We start from the raw sequence: 21,047 nt of genomic DNA, 5'->3' as shown, positions 1-21,047 counted from the left end.
ACAAGTTTGTCACACCATTCTGAGTAAACTATAGAGACTGTTGTGCATGAAAATCCAGAAGATCAGCACTCAGAGAAATATTCAGACCAGCCTGTTTGACACCAACAGTCATAGCACGGTCGAAATCAATGAGATCACTTTTTTTCCCCATTCTGATGTTTGATGTGAATATTAACTGAAGCAGGTGCACTATGCGTGTTCCTAATAATTTGTTAAGTGCATAGAAAATAAAATAAAAGTATTGTTGCAGAGACCTGTAAAACATGCAATAAGATCAAGGAAGCAGAGCACAGAAAAATAATAAAAAAATAACTGTCAGTGTATAAAAGAGAGTGAAATCAGAGGCCTTAGTCAATGTGGCTTTATTTAATTAATTAATCTTTTTTTTTGCATGGTTATTTTTTTATATTAAGTGATGAACTGGCACAATGTCCATAACTGATTTTTGGCTTGTATCTAACGCTACTAGCATAATTTTAATTTGACAGCAGAACAGGAAATCATTACTTTAATATCTGAAATTAAACCCACTACCTGTTCCTTAGACTTTGTCCCATCAGAACAATTGAAAAGCTCAATCACAGTTCTGGCAGCACCCATTTGTTAATATAACAATAGCTCATTATTGACTGGCACAATCCCTAATGCACTGTAAGTGTCCGTTATCAGGTCATTGTTGCCTATTTCAAATTTACCTCTCTTTCTAAAGTACTTGAAAAGGGAGTTGATATGTGGCTTCCGTCTCACCTTACATTATAATTAACTTAAGAAGTTCCAGTTTGGCTTTTGTGCCAGTCACCATGCAGAAACAACAGAAACTCATGCAGTAAATTACATTTTAATATCTTCTGATGAATTAAATGTTACAGTATTACATTGTTAGATTTGAGAGCAGTTTTCAAAACCATTGACCACTCTGTTTTGTTACTTAGGCTGGAAAATTATGAGCTTTCAGGCACCTTCCTTGCATTTTCTAGTTCATATTTATCAACTTGATTTCAATATGTATAGCAATATGTTGACAGCACTCCATCATTATATGCAGAAGTTAAATATGGTGTCCCACAGGGCTCAGTACTCAGACCTTTATTGTTTCCACTTTACATGATTCCACTGGGAAATGCCATTAAAATCATAATGTTCACTTTGCATCATATGTAGATGGCATTCAGTTATAACTTTCTGTCAGACCAAACAACTTCAGTCCTAGAGTGTCCTCATTTAATTATATCAGTGAATCAAAACAGTAGATGAATGTTAACTATTTGTCTATAAAAAAAGCAGAAAACAACAGAAATATTATTTATTGGGGGTGATAATAAAGACATGAATAATATTCTGTCATTTTAACTGAGTAGGTCAATTTAGCTTCAGGAATATTCAGTCTGTCCAGTTCTGAAGCCTAAGAGATTGTGAATTATTTTCACCAGCTTTGGTGCAAATGAAAGTGACAACAGTTGCAGTGGAAAGTCAACAGCAAGACAACCACCAAAAAGGTGCTGGTTTTGGAGATGGTGGCCACAGACAATTGCCCTCTCCTCATCCTTCCTGACTGATTTTCTCTAGTTTCGTATTTTGCTAGTGTCCTTGTCACTACTGGTAACATGAGGCGGTACATCAGCTGGTTGCACAGGTAGTCCAGCTCCTCCAGGATGGCACATCCATACATGCCATTTAGAGAAGGTTTGCTGTGTCTCCCAGCATAGTCTTAAGGGCATGGAGCAGATACCAGGAAGTTATATGAGGAGAGCTAGACAGTGCCGTAGAAGGGCATCAACCCAGCAGCAGGACCGGTATCTGCTCCTTTGTGCCAGGAGGAACAGGCGAAGCACTTTCAGTGCCATAAAAAATTACTTCCAGCTGGCTAGTGGTGGTGGCACAGTGGCACAGTGGGTAGCGCTGCTGCCTCGCAGTTATGAGACCTGAGTTCGCTTCCTGGGTCCTCTGTGCATGGAGTTTGCATGTTCTTCCCGTGTCTGCGTGGGTTTCCTCCGGATGCTCTGGTTTCCTCCCACAGTCCAAAGACATGCAGGTTAGGTGCATTGGCGATTCTAAATTGTCCCTAGTGTGTGCTTGGTGTGTGGGTGTGCGTGTGTGTGTCCTGCGGTGGGCTGGCGCCCTGCCCGAGATTTGTTCCATACCTTGCGCCCTGTGTTGGCTGGGATTGGCTCCAGCAGACCCCCGCGACCCTGTTGTTAGGATATAGCGGGTTGGATAATGGATGGATGGAAAGCTAGTGGTGTGCATGTTTCTGACCAAACTGTCAGAAACAGACTTCATGAGGGCGGCATGATGGTCATGGTCTGGGGAGGCACATCCTCGGAGGGGTGTACAGATCTCCACTTGCTAGGCAATGGTACCTTGACAACTGTTAGGTAATGGGATGAAATTCTCTGAGCCATTGTGAAACCTGGTGCAGTGAGCCCTGGGTTCCTCCTGGTGCAGGACAATGCCCAGCCTGATGTGGCCAGAGTGTGTAGGTAGTTCCTGGATGACAAAAGCATTGATACCATTGACTGGCCCACACATTCCCCAGACCTGAATGAAATTCAGAACCTCTGGAACATTATGTAGTCTGGCAAGTGGCTGGGGGTGGCACCTAGCTGGGATGCCCAGAAGGAGCAGAGGAGGGATTACGCCTCCTCCAGACCACGAGGGGGTGACAACCCTGGTGGCTTTGGGGACCACAGGAACAGAGCTTAGAAGTTCAACCCTACAGGGGCCCGTCGTCACCGCCAGGGGGCACCCCAATGCCTGAGGAGGTGCTGGGGGGAAGAAGACCAGGGACACCCGAAGTGATTCCAGGTGCACAGCCGGTACTTCCGCCACACTTGGGAGTGAAGGCAGTCACTCATTGGGATGCACCTGGAGCACATCCGGGTGCATATAAAAGGGGCCGCCTCCCTCCATTCGAGAGCTGGAGTCGGGAAGAAGAGAGAGGCAAGGCACTGTAGAGGCCTGGACTTTGGGGGAGTTTTGGGGTTGTATGCACCTTGTAAATAGTGGAATATGAATAAAAATGTGTTGGGTTTTGTACCTACGGTGTCCGCCTGTCTGTGTCCAGGCCACTTTCCACCATAGCAATGCATTCAACGATGCCAAGTAGCACTACAGACTGTTCACCATCCACCGTCTCATCAGGAGCATGCCCAGACATTGTTGGGAGTGCATATAGGCACATGGGGGCTACACACACTACTGAGTCACGTTATGTGTTTCCGAGACGAAATTCACACAAGTTGGATCAGTCTGTGATTGCAATTTTTGACTTTGATTTTTGAAGTGAGATTGAATCCAGCCCTCAATGGTTGGTGATTTTGGTTTCCATTGACCGTTGTTAGATCAGATTGTGGTCAACAAATTACACAGTATTACTCAGCAAAGATTTTTCACTTGAATATTTTGTTCCAGGTTGTATGGTGTGATTTGCCACACTCATTTGTTTAATGTCTGCTTTGGCACATTAAGAATATTACATCTATAGTGAGTTAAAGTGTAAGCACTCTCTGACACCCTGACTGGCCCGGTACCGGGCCGAGCGATTATTTAAAAACCCATTGCCATATCATACAGGAGAACTATGCCATACTCTGACACAAACAATACCTCATTTGCAGGCAACGGGTTTGGACTTCACACTTCTAGCAATCAAAATGTTACAATATTTACAGTTTACTTTTATTTTGGTATGAAATTAAATGTGATGTTTCATAAATTGCCACAAAGATATTTGAAAAAAAATCATAGTAATTATTCTGTGTAAAGAATACCCAAGTGTTATGCATTGATTAAAGTGTCCCGACCAATAGATTTCAACCAATGTGATGACCCCTCCCACCAACTGAGTAAACGCGAGTTATATGCTGAAAACCAGAAACAGAATAACACCGCTCTTCTGATTTCTCGTGTGCTTTACAAAACAACAGCAAACATCTACAATTGACACATCAGTACTTACAGTAGATTCTACTCATCAAAACAAGTCCAAGCACATTATTGTACGATACATCAATCATGAAATATCCTCCAAATAAAAGGAGTCACGTGATGACCTCTGGCAAATACCACCTTACATTTCCAGGTCATGACTCAAAGGTCACACACTCTCAAACTTTATACCATTGGTTGGCAGTGACTGTGACGTCTCCAAAGATATGTAGATGTCCATATCTGGACGCAATGAGACACAGCAGCCTTGCGTGTGTAATGAAAAAATACGTTATTTGAAGCAGGAGCAAACATTGTAAATAGTTTCATGTAAATGTGTAGGTGGGGTAGGGGGGTACTTGGGTGTGACAGTGTATCAGGGGTTAGAGTGCAGAGTTTTTATATGATTCACTGTTTTATGTGTGATGAAATTGTTCTGAAACTGTTCGGAGAGGTTTTGGATAGGGAAGAAGGACCCATGGTGCCAAATGCTGTAACTATTTATTTCTTTCTGTAGTGAACATGAAACTTTAGACAGGTACAGTTGACAGGTCTGGGAACACCTCAGCAGTGAAAAGATTGCCTTGGCATTACTTGTACCTGAGATATACTTTATCAGAAAACAAAAATTTGAAAATATTACTGTGAGCGCCTTTTTTGTTTCTAGTTTAGCAGCAGTATATAAGTAAAGGAATGTTTAAATTTGACACCAACACAGATTCTATCCAGAAATCTCAGTTTTTAGTGAAAAATCGACTGTCCTTCCCTTATTTTTTTAATGTTATATATAAAGCAGACTGTAACAATCTTGTATGTTATCAACCAGTTGATGTTTAGTAACCACAAGGGGGCGCCAGAGAGCCCCAGACACAGCAATACAGTCCATAATATAAGAATATAAATAAAATAAAGAGTTTTTATTCCACAAAGCACCTTCCAATGAACACCTCTCCAACAATTAGCCACAATCTTATATATAAAGCAGACTGTAACAATCTTGCGGTCTTGTATGTATGTTATCATCCAATTGACGCTCAGAACGTTTCTGGTGTGTCCTCCTGTAAAAGCAAGTTTTATCATAAAAAATCCGTAGTATTATTTGTTTGTCGTTTAATATTTGTTTTTGTTAACTATATTTTCAACTTGCATTATTTTTATTATAACACTGTTGTAGTGGTAATAGAATTAAATCAACTTAATAATAAAATTAATTTAATTGATGTTTTTTTTCATTGTCAAAAATTCTGCATGTAAAAACGTATAACTACACCACAAAACAAAAATTAATCTCTCAAGTTGTATTTTTTTAATTATATTTTTTACTATCCAGTTGACGCTCAGAATGTTTCTGGTGTGCTCCATAATTATATTTTCCTCAAACAATTTAAAAAAAGACAGGGTATTTCAGCTAATACGGTTATATTAAAATTTGGCTTGGCAGCACTGTCTTATCAGCGCTTTCTATATGAGGTCCCTTTCTCCGCAGTCACTGCTGTGCAGGTGTGAATGTGTTACGTCAGATCATTTTGTATTGCGGTGTGAGAAACAATGGCTGCCCCGCTTGTGCTTTACACAAAAGAAAAGCAACATGCAGTGATTTGTTTTTTGTGCTCTGCGGGTGTGCCTGGTGCCGATATTTATCAAAGCTTTTGTGCACAGTATGGAGAAAGTGTTTTGTCACAGAGAAGTGTGTATGAATGGGTAGAGAAGTTCAAGGAAGATTGCACAAGTGTCAGCTGTGAAGAAGAAGCTGAATGCCCATCTACGTCCATGAATGATGACAACATTGAGTGTAAACGTGAAATAATTCTGCTGAATAGATGAGTGACAGCAGATGAAGTGGCAAATCATTTGCAAATCAACCATGGCTCTGCCTATGCAATAATCCATGACAGACTTGGGTTTCGAAAGAAGCCTTACTAGGATGAAGATTCACGTCTGATGAAGAGGTAAAGACAGTGGTGCATTCGTGGCTCGCAGTTCAGCCTAAAACATTTTTTATGAAGGAATATGAAAGCTTGTTGACAGATGGACAAAGTGTATATTGAAAAATTATATATTTGTCTTTTCTGAAAGTTAATTAAAATAAATTCTACATCCAGAGTGCGGATTATTTTTGACTCTCCCTCGTAATAAGGCTTCATTTTGGGGTGGAGGTTGCTGAAAAATGCCCCCATGGGTGGAAGGAGTCTTGCTCCTTTGCTTGCCTATTCACTTTAACTCAGGGTGTAGAGAATAAGAGAAGACGTCCTCCAATAAGAGAAAGTGAAACACAGTAGCAGTCTGCTCTGGATGAAGTCAAACCGTAGTCTTAGGTGCAAGTGCATTAGAGCAGCGGGTTGTGAATCATTCGCAGACAGGTGCAAGGATAAGAAAACAAGAGTTGGGGTAATGGACTAAAGTGTGGGTCTTGATAACAAAGAATCTGGACATGAGGATAACATAATTTATGTTTTAGGGTAATGTCATCTCAAAACTCTTCCATGAAAAAAAGCACAGTGCTATACAAAAATTAATTAAATTGAATTGAACACAGTAATATCTTTTCCATTGTGTTCTTAAATTGGATTAACCATATCAGACAATGCTATTTTTCATAGCAGGACTGACACCCTGTCCAAGGTTGGTTGTTGTGCTTAAATAATTTCTCTACAATAGCACTACCTATACTGGACGTTTTCTTCAGAAGTTTTACAACAAGGTTTCAGGAACTGGGAGTATAACTAGAAAAATGGAAACCAGTTTAAGATGTGTATCCAGTCAACTGATTTGTGTATTTTACTGAATGAAATAATGTTATGTATTTTGTTTGGACAAGAAAGTAAGAATTTCACTGTACTATGTTTACATGATAGTACCACTACTACAACCCTTACAGCTACTAAAGTTACTGTTACTACTACTACTATTGCTTTGTACCTGGGGATGCCAAAATAGGCTCCAGTACCCCATGACCTTAAATTTGATTTTAATGATTTTAGAAAATGGTTTAAGTTAGCAGCTTTTTATAGCGAGCAAAGCAGTAATTTTGTTCCACAATCTGTGGCTTAAGAATTGAACTTCTCAGTCATCTAAGCTCTTGAAAACAGAATTTTCATTCTCATTTTAATGATAGTGAATTCATATAACTGGGCAAGATATCCCAAATAATGAACAATACAGTCAGCAAGACTATTCAGTCTATGAATATTTACTATAGTGTCAAAAATACAAACACGCTTTAGTAAGCTATTCATTCCATGGTATAAAATGATACCAGATATTTAGTGAATGTGTACTGCATGGTAAGAAATTTATAGAGCAAATTAATGAAAAAGGCTTTCCTAATCAGTTTTAATTTTTTGTACCAGGCATGCTGCTTTTGTTTACGAAGAAATTAATAAAGTACAAAATAATTTAAAACATGCTAAACATGCAAGAGCATATAGAGACAAAAAAATAAATAAATGCCATACATAAGCCATATATAATTTCAAAAATACAAATACCACAGCTAGATACTTGCTGCAGAGGAATTGGTCAAACCTCTAACACTCGCAGAACTACTGCATGTTATAAACTCACTCCAAAGTGGGAAAGCAGCAGACCCTGACGGCTATCTGGTGGAATTTCATAAAACATTTTTAACTAGTTTAGCTTCACTATTATTAGCAACGTTCATAGAAGGTAGAGACAACAAAATTCTACCTCCAAAATATTTGCCAAGCCTTTCCAAAGAAAAATAAGGACTTAAACCCTAATATCATAGAATGCCTTTCAAGTCACACTCCTGTGTTGTCATTGTGTTGTGCTTAGGATTATTGCCCTGACGAAGATGAAACTTCAGTCCAGTCCAAGGTCCAGAGCACTCTTGAGCTGGTTTTCATTAAGGATGTCTTGGTAGTTTGCTCTGTTCTGCTTTTCCTCAACCTTGTCTAATCTTCCAGTCCCTTAAAAACAACTCAATGCTGCCACTACCATGCTTCGCTGTTGGATTGGTATTGCATAGATGATGAGTGGTGTCAGGTTTCCTCCAGACATGACGCAAATCTTAGTTTCATCTAACAAAAGAACCTTGTTTCTCATAGTCTGAGAGTCCTTTAAGTGCCTTTTTGCAAACTCCAAGTGAGTGTCATGCCTGTGTGCCTCAGGATCATCTTCCTGGCTCAGCGGAGGTAAGTGATACCACTCCACCACAGCTCTAAGAAGACCTCCAGTGAGGGCACCTAACCCTGTCCACCATGCCCAGAGCAGGCCCTGCCCATTCCTGTTTGCGCTATATAAAAAAGGACAGCCCCGGAAGGTTGGCGTCTCATTCTTGACCCAGATCACGAAATCAGATAGAGCATCTGTGAACCTTGATAATGCACTCCAATCAGGGTGTCTTTTGTTTGGGATGGCTTTGCATCCATCTTTTCTGTTGTGCCACAGTGCACCTTCGTGTTTTTGGTTGCTTAACAAAGGGTGCTGCCCAGATGTTGCCCTGAATACCTCTCACAACACGCTTGTGGTTTGTTCCCCCTGTCACATGAATTTCCATGTGTCTGTTACTGAGGCGAGGCTTCTGTCTGGCAACTCTATCATAAACCCCAGTCCATTTGTGTGTTGCAGTGATGGTTGTGCTTATGAAAGCTTCTGAATCTTCACACAGGTTCTCTGAAGCTCAGCCAGAGTGATAATCAGGCCCTTCTCCCAGAATTGCTCAGTTTGACTGGTCAGTCCTGGGTTGTGATTGGTCTAATGTCTTCCATGTAAGAATTATTAAGGCAACTGTACTCTTGGGAACTTCAGTGCTGCAGAATGTTTTGTACCCTTCCCAAGATTTGTGCCTTGACACAATCCTGTCTTTAAGCTCCACAGACAATTCCTTTGACCTTGTGGTTTATTCTTTGCTCTGATGCACATTGTGATCTGTGAGACCTTATATAGACAGGTGTAGGTCTTTCCTAATCATGAGAACTCCAAACAAAGTGTAGGAACATCTCAACACTGATCAATTGAATGAGACACACCTGAGCCAGATTTCAAGGTTCGCAGTAACGGGTTTGAATATTTGTGTTAATGTGATATTATAGGTTTTTATTTTTAATAAATTTGCACAAATTTCTAAAATCCTGTTCTCACTTCAGCATTCTGGGCTATTCAATTTTGCTTGATGTGGGAAAAAAAAAGAATTTAAATGATTTTAGCTGTGATAAAAACACAGACCAGACATCATAAAAAGGTTTGGGGCAGCCACCCATATAATATCCCTGGCTGCAAAAGGTTTTTAAATTGACAGAGATGTTTGCAATACTGAGTCCAAAACATAACTGATTTCTTGGTGGTAAGATGGCGGCTTTACAGGCCCATATAGGAAGTGACGTCATCAAAGGGCCCCGACCCGGAAGTGACATCGCCTAGACCGGAAGTGACATCATCGAATGCCCTGAACCTGGAAGTGACATCATCTGGACCGGAAGTGGCATCTTCTGAGGTACTGGAACCTGGCAGGATTTCTCAGGAACAGTCTGCAGGGAACTGAGAAAGACAGTTAGTGCACCCCGCCGCACCCTGGTCGGATGTGGTATTACCATTACTTAAGCCTTTCAGCTGCCTCCTACTCACACGTGTGTGACATAGCATAAGGTGGCAACATAACATAATATGAAAAAAAGCCCAGTGGTCAAAATAAATTCTGAATCCACTGCATATAATGGTTGAAATTTTAACAACTGACAGATGCAACATTTATAATATTAAAGAAATCCTTAATAAATGCTCGATAAAGCAGTTGCCATTTGAAAGCTTTTACTGAGATTTCAGAAGACGATCAGCCCTTGTTCTTAACATCCACACTTTTAATCATTAAGCTGAGTTTATTTACATAACCCTTCAGCTGCCTTTACCTCTTCCCTCTATACTTTAAGCATTCAGGATCCCCTCCTTGTGTGCTGTTACTCATTGTCTTGATCTTTATAGCTGTGCCCCCCTCTGCTAATTGTTCATTTTAATAAACTCTCATTTCTGTTTGCCCAGATGTCACCTTTTCAATGGTCTTCTTGATGTGTAGCACAAACCCTTGCAGACACAACACCTCTTAAAGAATACAATAAATAGCATTAAAGCCACCATTAGGTGATTTTGTTCAAATAAAGCTGCAGAAGCTGACAGGAGGGGTCACACAAGTGGCTCAGTATTTCCTTGTGATTTACCCAGAATTGGAATTCTCTGTTAAGCTCTCTTGCTATTCTACGAGTTTACTGTTCTGTGATCTTGTTTGCTTTTTTTGGTGGATTTGTAGTTGGACAGCGTGGTTGAGTGGCTGATTGTGTTATAGCTTGAGAGAAACAAGTGCATTTTAAAGGGCGCCTCCAGTGACTCACTTTACTTATGCACAAGGGCACCACTTATTTTGGATTGTTCCTTGTGAACCCACCTTGTCTCATTTAAGCATTGTGTATGTTTATTTTCTTATTTTATCTATTTGTATAAAAAAAATCTGAAATGAAAAGCCATTGACCTTGCCGGATCAAATGTTGACTCACAGGTAAATAAATCCATTCGAATTTACTTATAATGAAAGAATCACACTAAATGCATGTCACACAGCGAACGGAAGTGCACTTACATTTGAGAAACTTGTATGAAGGTTTACAAGGAACAAACAGCACTTTAAAACATTTTCTATGAAGTGAAAATAAAAAGCTGTAAATGGTAAGAATTCTAAAAATGCATTTCAAGTAATACTGGAGGAGAATTTCAAGGCGGCATTAGCTGGCAGTGTGTTACAGCGCATGACAGTGGATGACATTTCAGACCACTAGCAGGTACCATAGAGACGAGCTGTATTTGCAGTTTGCACTCCTGCCACATGGATCCACCTTCCACCCTGGGTTCAAACCGTGTGCAGACTCTGCAGAGATTTTCTGTACTGGGTTTTCTCTTAATTCTCTGGTTTTCCTCTCACATGTCAAAGACACGTGTTAGTTTAACTAGCGCTGCCAGGATAGGCTCCTGCCACTCACCAAGTCTGAGTCTGAGAATGTTATGTTATGTCTCGCAGTTATTTTATATGGTACTGTAGTAGTCAATGCAATTATTTAAATCCCGGCTTGATCACTCTCCACGTGCAAATTGACTTTCTGCCTATTTTCTTCAACTATACAGGATTCCGTATCCAAATGACATGCAGGTTGGGTTGACTGAAAACTCTAAATTGGCCTGTTGTGAGTGAGTGAGAGAGTGAATGAGTGTGTGAGTAAGTGAGTGAGCAATCAAGCGAGTGAGTGAGTGAGTGAGTGAGTGAGAGAGTGAATGAGTGTGTGAGTGAGTGAGTGAATGCATGAGTGAGTGAGTGAGCAATCAAGCGAGTGAGTGTATGAGTGAGTGAGTGAGTGAGTGAGTGAGTGAGTGAGTGAGTGAGTGAGTGAGTGAGTGAGTGAGCAATCAAGCGAGTGAGTGAGTGAGTGAGTGAGTGAGTGAGTGAGTGAGTGAGTGAGTGAGTGAGTGAGTGAGTGAGTGAGTGAGTGAGTGAGTGAGTGAGCAATCAAGCGAGTGAGTGTGTGAGTGAGTGAGTGAGCGTGCCCTGTGACACACTGGTTTCTTTTTTCGTTTCGTTTTTGGCTTTGCACCCAGTGTTGTGATGAGCTGTAGCACCTGGAGCCCAAAGCTGTAATAACTAGGCTTAGAACTGGAACACATGAAAAGAATGACATAAAATGTCACAAATATGAACTCATAGATGGTAATGTTAGTCAAGGAAAGAGCAACTTCTTGATGACCATCCCAAGCCATAACTTTAGGTGTCTTGGTCAATGAAGCACCATTAGTAACACGACCCTTCCACACAAAAAGTCCATGTCAAAGCTTTATGCCAATTAGTTAAGAAGGGAAAGAAAACATGATGGTTTTAACTAAAATAAGTTATATTTTTCCATATACCTCACAACAACAGCAAGTTTATACAGTACCTACACTATAAAATGTATTCGGCCCCTTAGAAGTTTTCACATTTACAACATTGAATCACAATGGATTTAATTTGGCTTTTTGGCACTGATCAGTAGAAAAAAACTGTTTAATGTCAAAGTGAGAATAAATACAAATATTAAAACAAAAAACATTTGACCACAAAAGTATTCAACCCCTTCAAGTCAGTATTTAGTAAATGCAACTCTGGCCACAATGACAGCCTTGAATCTGTGTGTGCAGGCCTCTATCACTTTTGCACATTTTTTCCAGATTTCTATTTTTTGCAAAACTGCTCAAGCTCTGTCAGGTTGCATGTGGACAGTGAATGCGCAGCCCCTTTCTTGTCCAGTCACAAATGTTCAACTGAATTGAGATCGGGATTCTGTCTCAGCCACTCCAGGATATTAACATTGCTGGTTTTAAACCATTCCTGTGTAGCTTTGGCTTTATTCTTGCGGATACTGTTTTTCATTGAAAACAAATAATTTCTCAAGGCATAAGTTTCTTGCAGGCTGCATGAAATTTTCTTCCAGGCTTTCCTTGTATTTTGCTGCTTTCATTTTACCCTCCGCTCACACAAATGTTCAAAAGCCTGCTGGAGAGAAGCATCTGCACAGTATGATGCTGTTGCAATCATCAATGGTGTGTTTTTTGATCATATGATGTATTGAATTTACACCAAATATGGCACTTAGTCTAATGTTAAATTGCTCAATTTTGATCTTGTCAGACCATAGAACCTCCTTCCATCTGATTTATGAGTATCCCATGTGCCACTTGTCAAACTCTAGTTGAGACTTCATATGTATTTTTTGTCACTCTCATGTATGCCACGACTGATTTCTCCAATCTCCTTTCACTGTAGCTTGTTACTCCTCCAGAGTTCTCATAGGTTACTTCGGTATCCTTCCTCACTAGTCTTCTTCTTGCACAATGACTCGGTTTTTATGGCTGGCCTGCTCTAAGTGAAGATACAGCTGTGCTATACTCTTTCCATTTCTAAATGATTGATTTAAACTGCTTCCTGAAGTCTATTCCCAGCTCCTTGGTTTTGCTGATATTAAGGATAATAGTATTGACCTAACATCATTGGGTCTACAGGTAGACCTCTTCTCTGTTAGCATTCTCATCATTGTTTGTGTTCATTCCAGTGATGGTGGTGTCATCAGTTGTGTCTGGCCACAAAGCCATACGGTACAGAAGAGGGAGCCTGGAGTGCCTGTGCTGACGATCATTGTGGAGGATGTGCTGAGGTCTGTTGGTTAGAATTTACATTACTTTAATTTCATTTCTTCAGCTTGCTGAGGACTAGTTGCTAATGTTAGGGAATGATTTAGACCCAGCAAGTCAAACAAACTAAACAATGGTCTTCACAGACCATTTGCTCCTTTCCAATATCATATATGTGCCAATGCAGAACTGCACTTAGCAGTCTGTGCTTAGAAAAGGACTCTGTAAGGAGTGGGGTAAAGACGAGAAACAAAAATGAGAGGAAAACAGGTTGCTTAGTTCTTAAAAACAACAACAATAACAAAAAAAGACATGCAACAAGAACAGTGCACATCCTATTGTCAAATAAATCGAAATTGAAATGCAGTGAGAGCCGTGAGTTTCACAGCCCCAAATAAAACCATCAATGAGAATGCAATAAGCCTTGATAGACCAGATGTTCTTTTCTTGTTTTGAGTGCTTCTTATTTTCCTTACATTTATTAACAGCAGCTGTGTACTTGTGAATAAAGCCAAGTAAGAATGGCCAGGGAGCAAGATCACTCACATGCTGTGAATATCAAAAAGCAAACAAAGAAGCCGCAACTGATAATGAAGTTCTTTGGGAATTGTGTTTGTTATATGAAAGAATACGGTTAATGAAGGATTATTAAACTTCGGCATCCGTGCCAGGAAGTGTACGCCAAGTGACCTTTTGATCCATGTGTATCGAGGGATGCTTGCTGAAGTGCCGCACACCCTTGTCAGATGCTACAAGTGTCAATGCTGGCTCAAAATCTATTCACAGCTTCATCTCACATCCATGGTGCAACAATATGTAATAATAATCACCATCTACATTTCTTCAATTACGTGATTACATTACGTGGGCGAAGATAAACGTGAGAGATATATAAGCAGTTAGTATACTTATTTATCCTATAATTGCTATTTAAAAATCCTATATCTCACGTAAAACCATGAAAAACATAGCATCACATTCAATTGGAAATGTTTCATGCAGACAATTAAAGAAAATTAAGTGGAATAGGTTAAAGTTAAAACTATGTACAGTAAGTCATGTTGTCGTGTCAGTTAGCCAAGTTGTGATGTAATGTTGACACATCTTATTCAGTAATGTACAATGGGGTCATGACTGAAATCCTCACAACAATGATGCCCCTCTGATATGAGAAGGTGAGTAATTCTAGAGATGCTCTGAGGGATCTGTCCCTCCTGTAGTGGTTTTATTTAGGCTTGGAAATGTAAAAAATCCCTCATCTTGCAATCACAGCGGACATTCTTTTTTTTTTTTGTGATCAAATCATTTTTATTTTAAATTTCAGGATCAATCAATATTCATAGAAGAACAAACTGTAAAAACAGAATGCAACAGACACCAACAGGTGCCCAAATTCTCACCCATTCTTCCAAATTGCAATATATAGGAATAAAATGAGAGAGGGAGAGGCCATGGCAGACAGAGTGAACCACAGAGGAGATAGAGGACTAAGAATTAAGATTAGTGCCACAGTGTGGACACCCTGCCAGTCAGCTCTAAAACAAACGCACAGTGGCTTGCCACGTCTTTATACTGGAGCCAGATGATCCATTGATCTATGGAGCCGAAGGTTCAAATAATGTTAGAAAAGAAAGATAATCTCCATAAATTTACAGAAAGTGAGTCAGGACATTTCCAGTGAGAGGTTAAGATTAGTTTTGCACAGATGGAATCCAAACGGAATAACCTCCACTGTATAGGGGACTAGGTAAAAGAAGAGAGGTCCAGGAGAAGAAATATATGAGGCAAATGAGGGAATGTTAAAAGAGAGACTATTGAATAAACAAATGGAAATATTCGTCCAAAAAACAAAAACTGGAGGACAATCCTAAAACATAAGGAGAAAACTGTCAGGGAGATTTAAAGGACACACATTTTTTATTTATTTTTTTTTATTTTATTATTCTATTTTTACTCTGTAGCACTTTGGGATTGCTAAAATATAAAGTGCAATATAAATAAAATTTATTATTATTTATTATTATTACATGACTGCGGTGGGTTGGCACCCTGCCCAAGATTGTTTCCTGCCTTGTGCCCTGTGTTGGCTGGGATTGGCTCCAGCAGACCCCCGTGACCCTGTGTTCGGATTCAGCGGGTTGGAAAATGGATGGATGGATGGATTATTACATGACAGATGGGATCAACAGCCTATTTCATAGTTTAAAGTTTACTAGAGCTGAGGTACAGGCAATGTACAAATTTAAATTGAGTATGCTGATATTAGGGTTTTGAGGATATGCAAAGATATTGTTAAATATAAGCTTTCCATGAGATTTTTGACAAATTACACTTAATCCAAAGGTTAAGACAAAACAAAAAGTCCATCTTAAACATAATAGAGATGAGAGTGAAATGAGTATAGGCTAGCAATGCAGGTGAGTATGACTGCAACAGGCACTCTCCCCGACATAGGAATCTATTTCATCCTCGTCAGATTTATCATAGAAGAGCTTCCATTCGCTGCTGCTTCAAATGATTCTTCTTCAATTTCTCCAACCTCTCCCAGTGTGAACCTCTCTGTTTTCGAACCACCAGTCATTTTGCTCAGACAGCATCAGGATGACAAAACAAAATGACAGCACAGGAAACAGAAAGAAAAAAATGAATGCAACATGTGACAGGTTTACATCTGAATTGGAATTTCATCCATCCATCCATCCATTGTCTCCCGCTTATCCGAGGTCGGGTCGCGGGGGCAGCAGCTTGAGCAGAGATGCCCAGACTTCCCTCTCCCCGGCCACTTCTAGCTCTTCCAGGAGAATCCCAAGGCGTTCCCAGGCCAGCCGTGAGACATAGTCCCTCCAGCGTGTCCTGGGTCTTCCCCGGGGCCTCCTCCCGGTTGGACGTGCCCGGAACACCTCACCAGGGAGGCGTCCAGGAGGCATCCTGATCAGATGCCCGAGCCACCTCATCTGACTCCTCTCGATGCGGAGGAGCAGCGGCTCTACTCAGAGCCCCTCCTGGATGACTGAGCTTCTCACCCTATCTTTAAGGGAAAGCCCAGACACCCTGCGGAGGAAACTCATTTCAGCCGCTTGTATTCGCGATCTCATAACCATACAAATTAATTTTAATTTTTATTGTCATCTTCTTTTGCATTATAAAAAGGCAAAAGTATAAATATTCAACAATTCATCAGTCAATTATTTAAACAATTTATTTTAAATATATATGATTGATGCCATTTTAGTTTTGCAAAGATATTTTACATTTCTATTTATGTTTATTTGTAAATGTTGTGACGGATGGCCAAGAGCATTACCTGGCTGGGATGCCAGCTGGGTAGAAGGACCGAGGGCTCCATGGTTGCTGCCAGGGGGTGCTGCAGGTGCTGCTGGGTCCTTGGAGGAACCACTTCCGCCACACCTGGAAGTGCAGCCGGAAGAAGGTTGAAAAACACCTGGAGCACTTCTGAGTGTGCTATAAAAACAACTGCCTCACTACCAATTAGGGATCTAGTTGGGTGATGGAGGGCAAAGCTTGCGGGGAGGAGTGAAGGCAAGGAAAAGAATGAGAGAGAGAGAGAGAAAGAGAGAAGAAGAAGAAGAAGAAGAAGAAGAAGAAGAAGAAGAAGAAGAAGAAGAAGAAGGGCTGTATTTATTTATATATTGGTTGTTTAGACTGTGCTGTGTATTGGGGAGCAAAGGGAAAAATGCCTCCACACTGAAGAACAAACGTCTGCGCTTTGTTCAACTTGTGTCTTAGCCTGTCTGTTTTCTGGGTTGAGGGATCGGTACGCCCCATAGTGGACTACAGTGCTAATTTATTGGAGAAAAAAATGTGGTTTGATGTTTTTCATATTTGATAGCTTTAACAATACAGGATCTTTACTTTATCAGTTTCATGTTGCTTAAGGGCTTTCACAGAAGTAAATCTATCCACCTGCCAGAGATTACTATACAGTATTTCAAAATTATGTGGGAAAAAAATCGGAAGATGCCAGTTATGAGCACATACTGCAGGTGGCGTCACGGGAGATGAGAATGTTTATTTTATAATTAAATGTTAGAATGTTAGAGTCAATTTTGCACAGACATTTTTTTCACTTGAATCATTTAAACAATAGGGAATGGAGAAGAAGTACCCCATTAAGTTGATATTCATGTTTGATAAATAAAATTGTCTTCACCAAAACTTTATTAACAACTTAATCAAAAAGTGTTACTTTAGAAAATCCATCTGTTTTTTCATCTTGGTATAAAGTGAACTAAAGAGCTAATATCAATTAACAATTTACAAGGAAGAAGACAACAGCTCAGAAAGTAAATAAGAAAGTAAAAATACATTTTCAAGTCCACATTTTGCTGTGGCAATTAATAATTTATTAAAACATAATTTGTCATTATGTTTTAAAAATAATTAGCTCACGGCCACCTGGTATAGGAAGGCAAAGCATGAAGCAACTGTAATGACTGCACTAAATTAGAATGGAATCAGGGGATAGGAGTTGGTAATAAAAACCAGAAGACTGAGTGTCAAAGAAACAAGTTCAGAGTTAAAAAAACAAAATCGAAGATAAGGAGCGAAGCCAGAGTCGAAAACCAGAAAAGTACTCTGTAAACTGAGCCAAAACAATCAGGAAGTTTACAATGCTAACCTTTAAAAACATTTGTACTGGTCATGAGACACACACTTCTGGTTGACCTTAAATCTTCTTTCGGCTACTCCCATTAGGGGTTGCCACAGCGGATCATCTTCTTCCATATCTTACTGTCCTCTGCATCTTGTTCTGTTACACCCATCACCTGCATGTCCTCTCTCACCACATCCATAAACCTTTTCTTAGGCCTTCCTCTTTTCCTCTTCCTTGGCAGCTCTATCCTTAGCAACCTTCTCCCAATATACTCAGCACATGTCCAAACCAACGCAATCTCGCCTCTCTGATTTTGTCTCCCAACCATCCAACCTGAGCTGACCCTCTAATGTACTCATTTCAAATCCTATCCATCCTTGTCACACCCAATGCAAATCTTAGCATCTTTAACTCTGCCACCTCCAGCTTCTGTTTTTTGGTCAGTGCCATCGTCTCCAACCCATATAACATAGTTGGTCTTACTACCATCCTGTAGATCTTCCCTTTCACCGTCTGTCACAAATTACTCCTGACACTCTTCTCCACCCATTCCATTCTTCCTGCACTCTCTTTTTCACCTCTCTTACTTACTCCCCGTTACTCTTTACTGTTGACCCCAACTATTTAAATTCATCCACCTTTGCCATCTCTACTCCCTGTATCCTCACCATTCCACTGACCTCCTTCTCATTTACACACATGTATTCTGTCTTGTTTCATACTGACCTTCGTCCCTCTCCTCTCTAGAGCTTATCTCCAACTCTCCAGGGTCTCCTCAACCTGCTCCCTACTATCGCTACAGATCATAATGTCATCAGCAAACATCATAGTCCACAGGGACTCCTGCCTAATCTCATCTGTCAACCTGTCCATCACCACTGCAAATAAGAAAGGGCTCTGATTGACCTTAAATAGCAACTCAAAATGGTGGCACCAATATGAAGAAAAAGATGTCGCCACAGGATAGCGCATTCCATTATTAATTGCCTCTGTGCACTGCTTAGACAATGAAAATGCCGCGTCAACATAAACCCCTAAATCCTTTTCAGAGTTGGTTTCCTGTAGGACAGTGTCTCCAATCATGTATTTGTAAATTAAAGTGTAGCACTTTGCACTTTTCTACATTAAACAAAATTTTACAATTTTTTTCCAGTTCTGAAGTATTTGCATTATTTTTTGATTTTTTTGCTGCCTCTTCAATGTCTGCCATTTCTCTAATTTTAGCATCATCATTTAGTAACAGGTTTACTAATTATACTTGAATCATATACCTTTAACGGATTGCTTTGACCACATAATTGCTTTTTAGGAGCCATTTTTTCACAGAAACAAAGTGTGCACATGTAAATCCTTTTTTACATGGATCCCATAAATCCTGGCATTTGCAGTAATAAAAGGTGAGTGCACATGCTTATAAACTCAAGATGGTGTGCTCTGCATTGTGTTAATATGTCTTATCTGGTCAAATAAAGTCAACCACAGATCACTGTTCAAATCCTTTTTAAACTTTATTGCCCATTTAAAGATGCACTTATGCTCACAAGGCTAAAAAGCAAAAAGAAACAGTCAGACTCAGCAATGAGTCGCAAGCCATTGTAAGTGGCACATGGGATGGACACACATCTCAGCATGGAGTTGGGAAGATACCTTATCCAGACGGGAGGGCCCGAATGGACAGAAGGGCATCCCAGCTGAGAGAGGGAAGGGTGTTGCACCCAGATGAGGCTTCCCTAATGGATGAATGGACATCCCAACCAGAGAAGAAAATGGGTCCTTATCTGGGAGGGAAGTCCCAGACAAATAGACAGGCATTCTGACCGGACATGTGCAGAGCACCTTCCCTTGTCTGGATAAAAGTGGACAGGGAAGGAATGTCTCAGAAGGGTATTTATTCCCCCACTTGCTAGATGACAACGGTTCTCAATATCGATGGCAATTTGAGAGCCAGCAGGAGATGCCCGGAGTTGTAGTCCATGGGTGCCGCAAGAGGGCGATGCAGGGAGATGTAGTCCCTGTTATGTGGGACTTCCGTGTGACCGTGAAACTGGCTGGAAGGTAAGGCAACACTTGACTTGAGGAGAGTAATGTGGTGGTGTAAAAGAAAGAAAGAAAGAAAGAAAGAAAGAAAGAAAGAAAGAAAGAAAGAAAGAAAGAAAGAAAGAAAGAAAGAAAGAAAGAAAGAAAGAAAGAAAGAAAGAAAGAAAGAACCTTGTGTTAGTGCATGTGTTTACTGTAATTAACACACTTTACTTGAACCCAGGATTGTCTTTGTGTATTCGTGTTTGGAGCTCTCTGGTACTCCCTAGCCTTCACACTGTTGTGCATTTCCTCTGTATCTACAATGCTGCTGCTTAAAACATCAAATAATTATTTAACTGCTACTTATTAAAGAGCAGGCAAATATAAAGCATATATTAAAATTTTCAAACCGCAGTTGGTTGAATCGAACGTTGACTGTATATAATGCTGTATATTGAAAAGCAAATTTAGCTACTTACTTAGAAGGAAGCCACTATAAAAACACCACAAAAACACAATCAACACAAACATTATTTTTTAACAATAAATTACAACATGCTCCAGTCCACAATTATTACAGGGAATATAACTAATGTAAAATCTGAATACTGAATGCAGATAAACAGGGCAAAAAAAAAAAAAAACTAGACTAAACATTGATTGAAAAACTTCTAAATGAATAAACAGGAAAGTTCTAACATTTTAGTAACAGTTCCTCATATTTTGTAAATTCCACTTCCACTTAGACAAGCTCCTCAATCAAGACCATGTGAAGTAGAAGTCCTACAAGTAAATCGTTTCTAATGAAGTCAGTGTCCTTCTGTAGCTCCACTCTAGTGCTTTGTTTTAGCGGCCTTTTGTGGAGTACTCCACCTGTCCATGTTTGGACATGCTATATCAACAGCAGTCACATGATGGGGGGTCTGGGGACTTAAAAATGGGATTCTGGGACAGTAGCTTCATGCGAGCATTTGCTTTCCAGTTTTTACAGCAGAGATTTCCTAGAGCTCCCCTTTTGAGTTTGGATATTTTTATGGTATGTTTGTTTTGCTTTTTGACTTTTGCTTCACTATTTTATGCATTGAATTTTTTGTTTAGTGCTTCTTGTTTTCAAGCTAATTGACCTGTAGCCTATTTTTTGAGTCTTTGGGTTTGACCTTTGACTTTTTTTTGCCAATTTACTACTGTGTACAACAATCTTAATATTTTAACCATTGTTTTGTATTACCGGACTTGTCAGTATAGGTTTTATTTGTTATGTGTGTGTTGGCATGACCTGATCTGCAGTAATAAATGGCTTTTCACACCCAGCCTGGCTTTATAG

The sequence above is a fragment of the Erpetoichthys calabaricus genome, chromosome 13, assembly GCF_900747795.2.
Source record: "Erpetoichthys calabaricus chromosome 13, fErpCal1.3, whole genome shotgun sequence".
Lineage (NCBI taxonomy): Eukaryota > Metazoa > Chordata > Cladistia > Polypteriformes > Polypteridae > Erpetoichthys > Erpetoichthys calabaricus.
Note: the sequence above shows the minus strand (reverse complement) of the source record.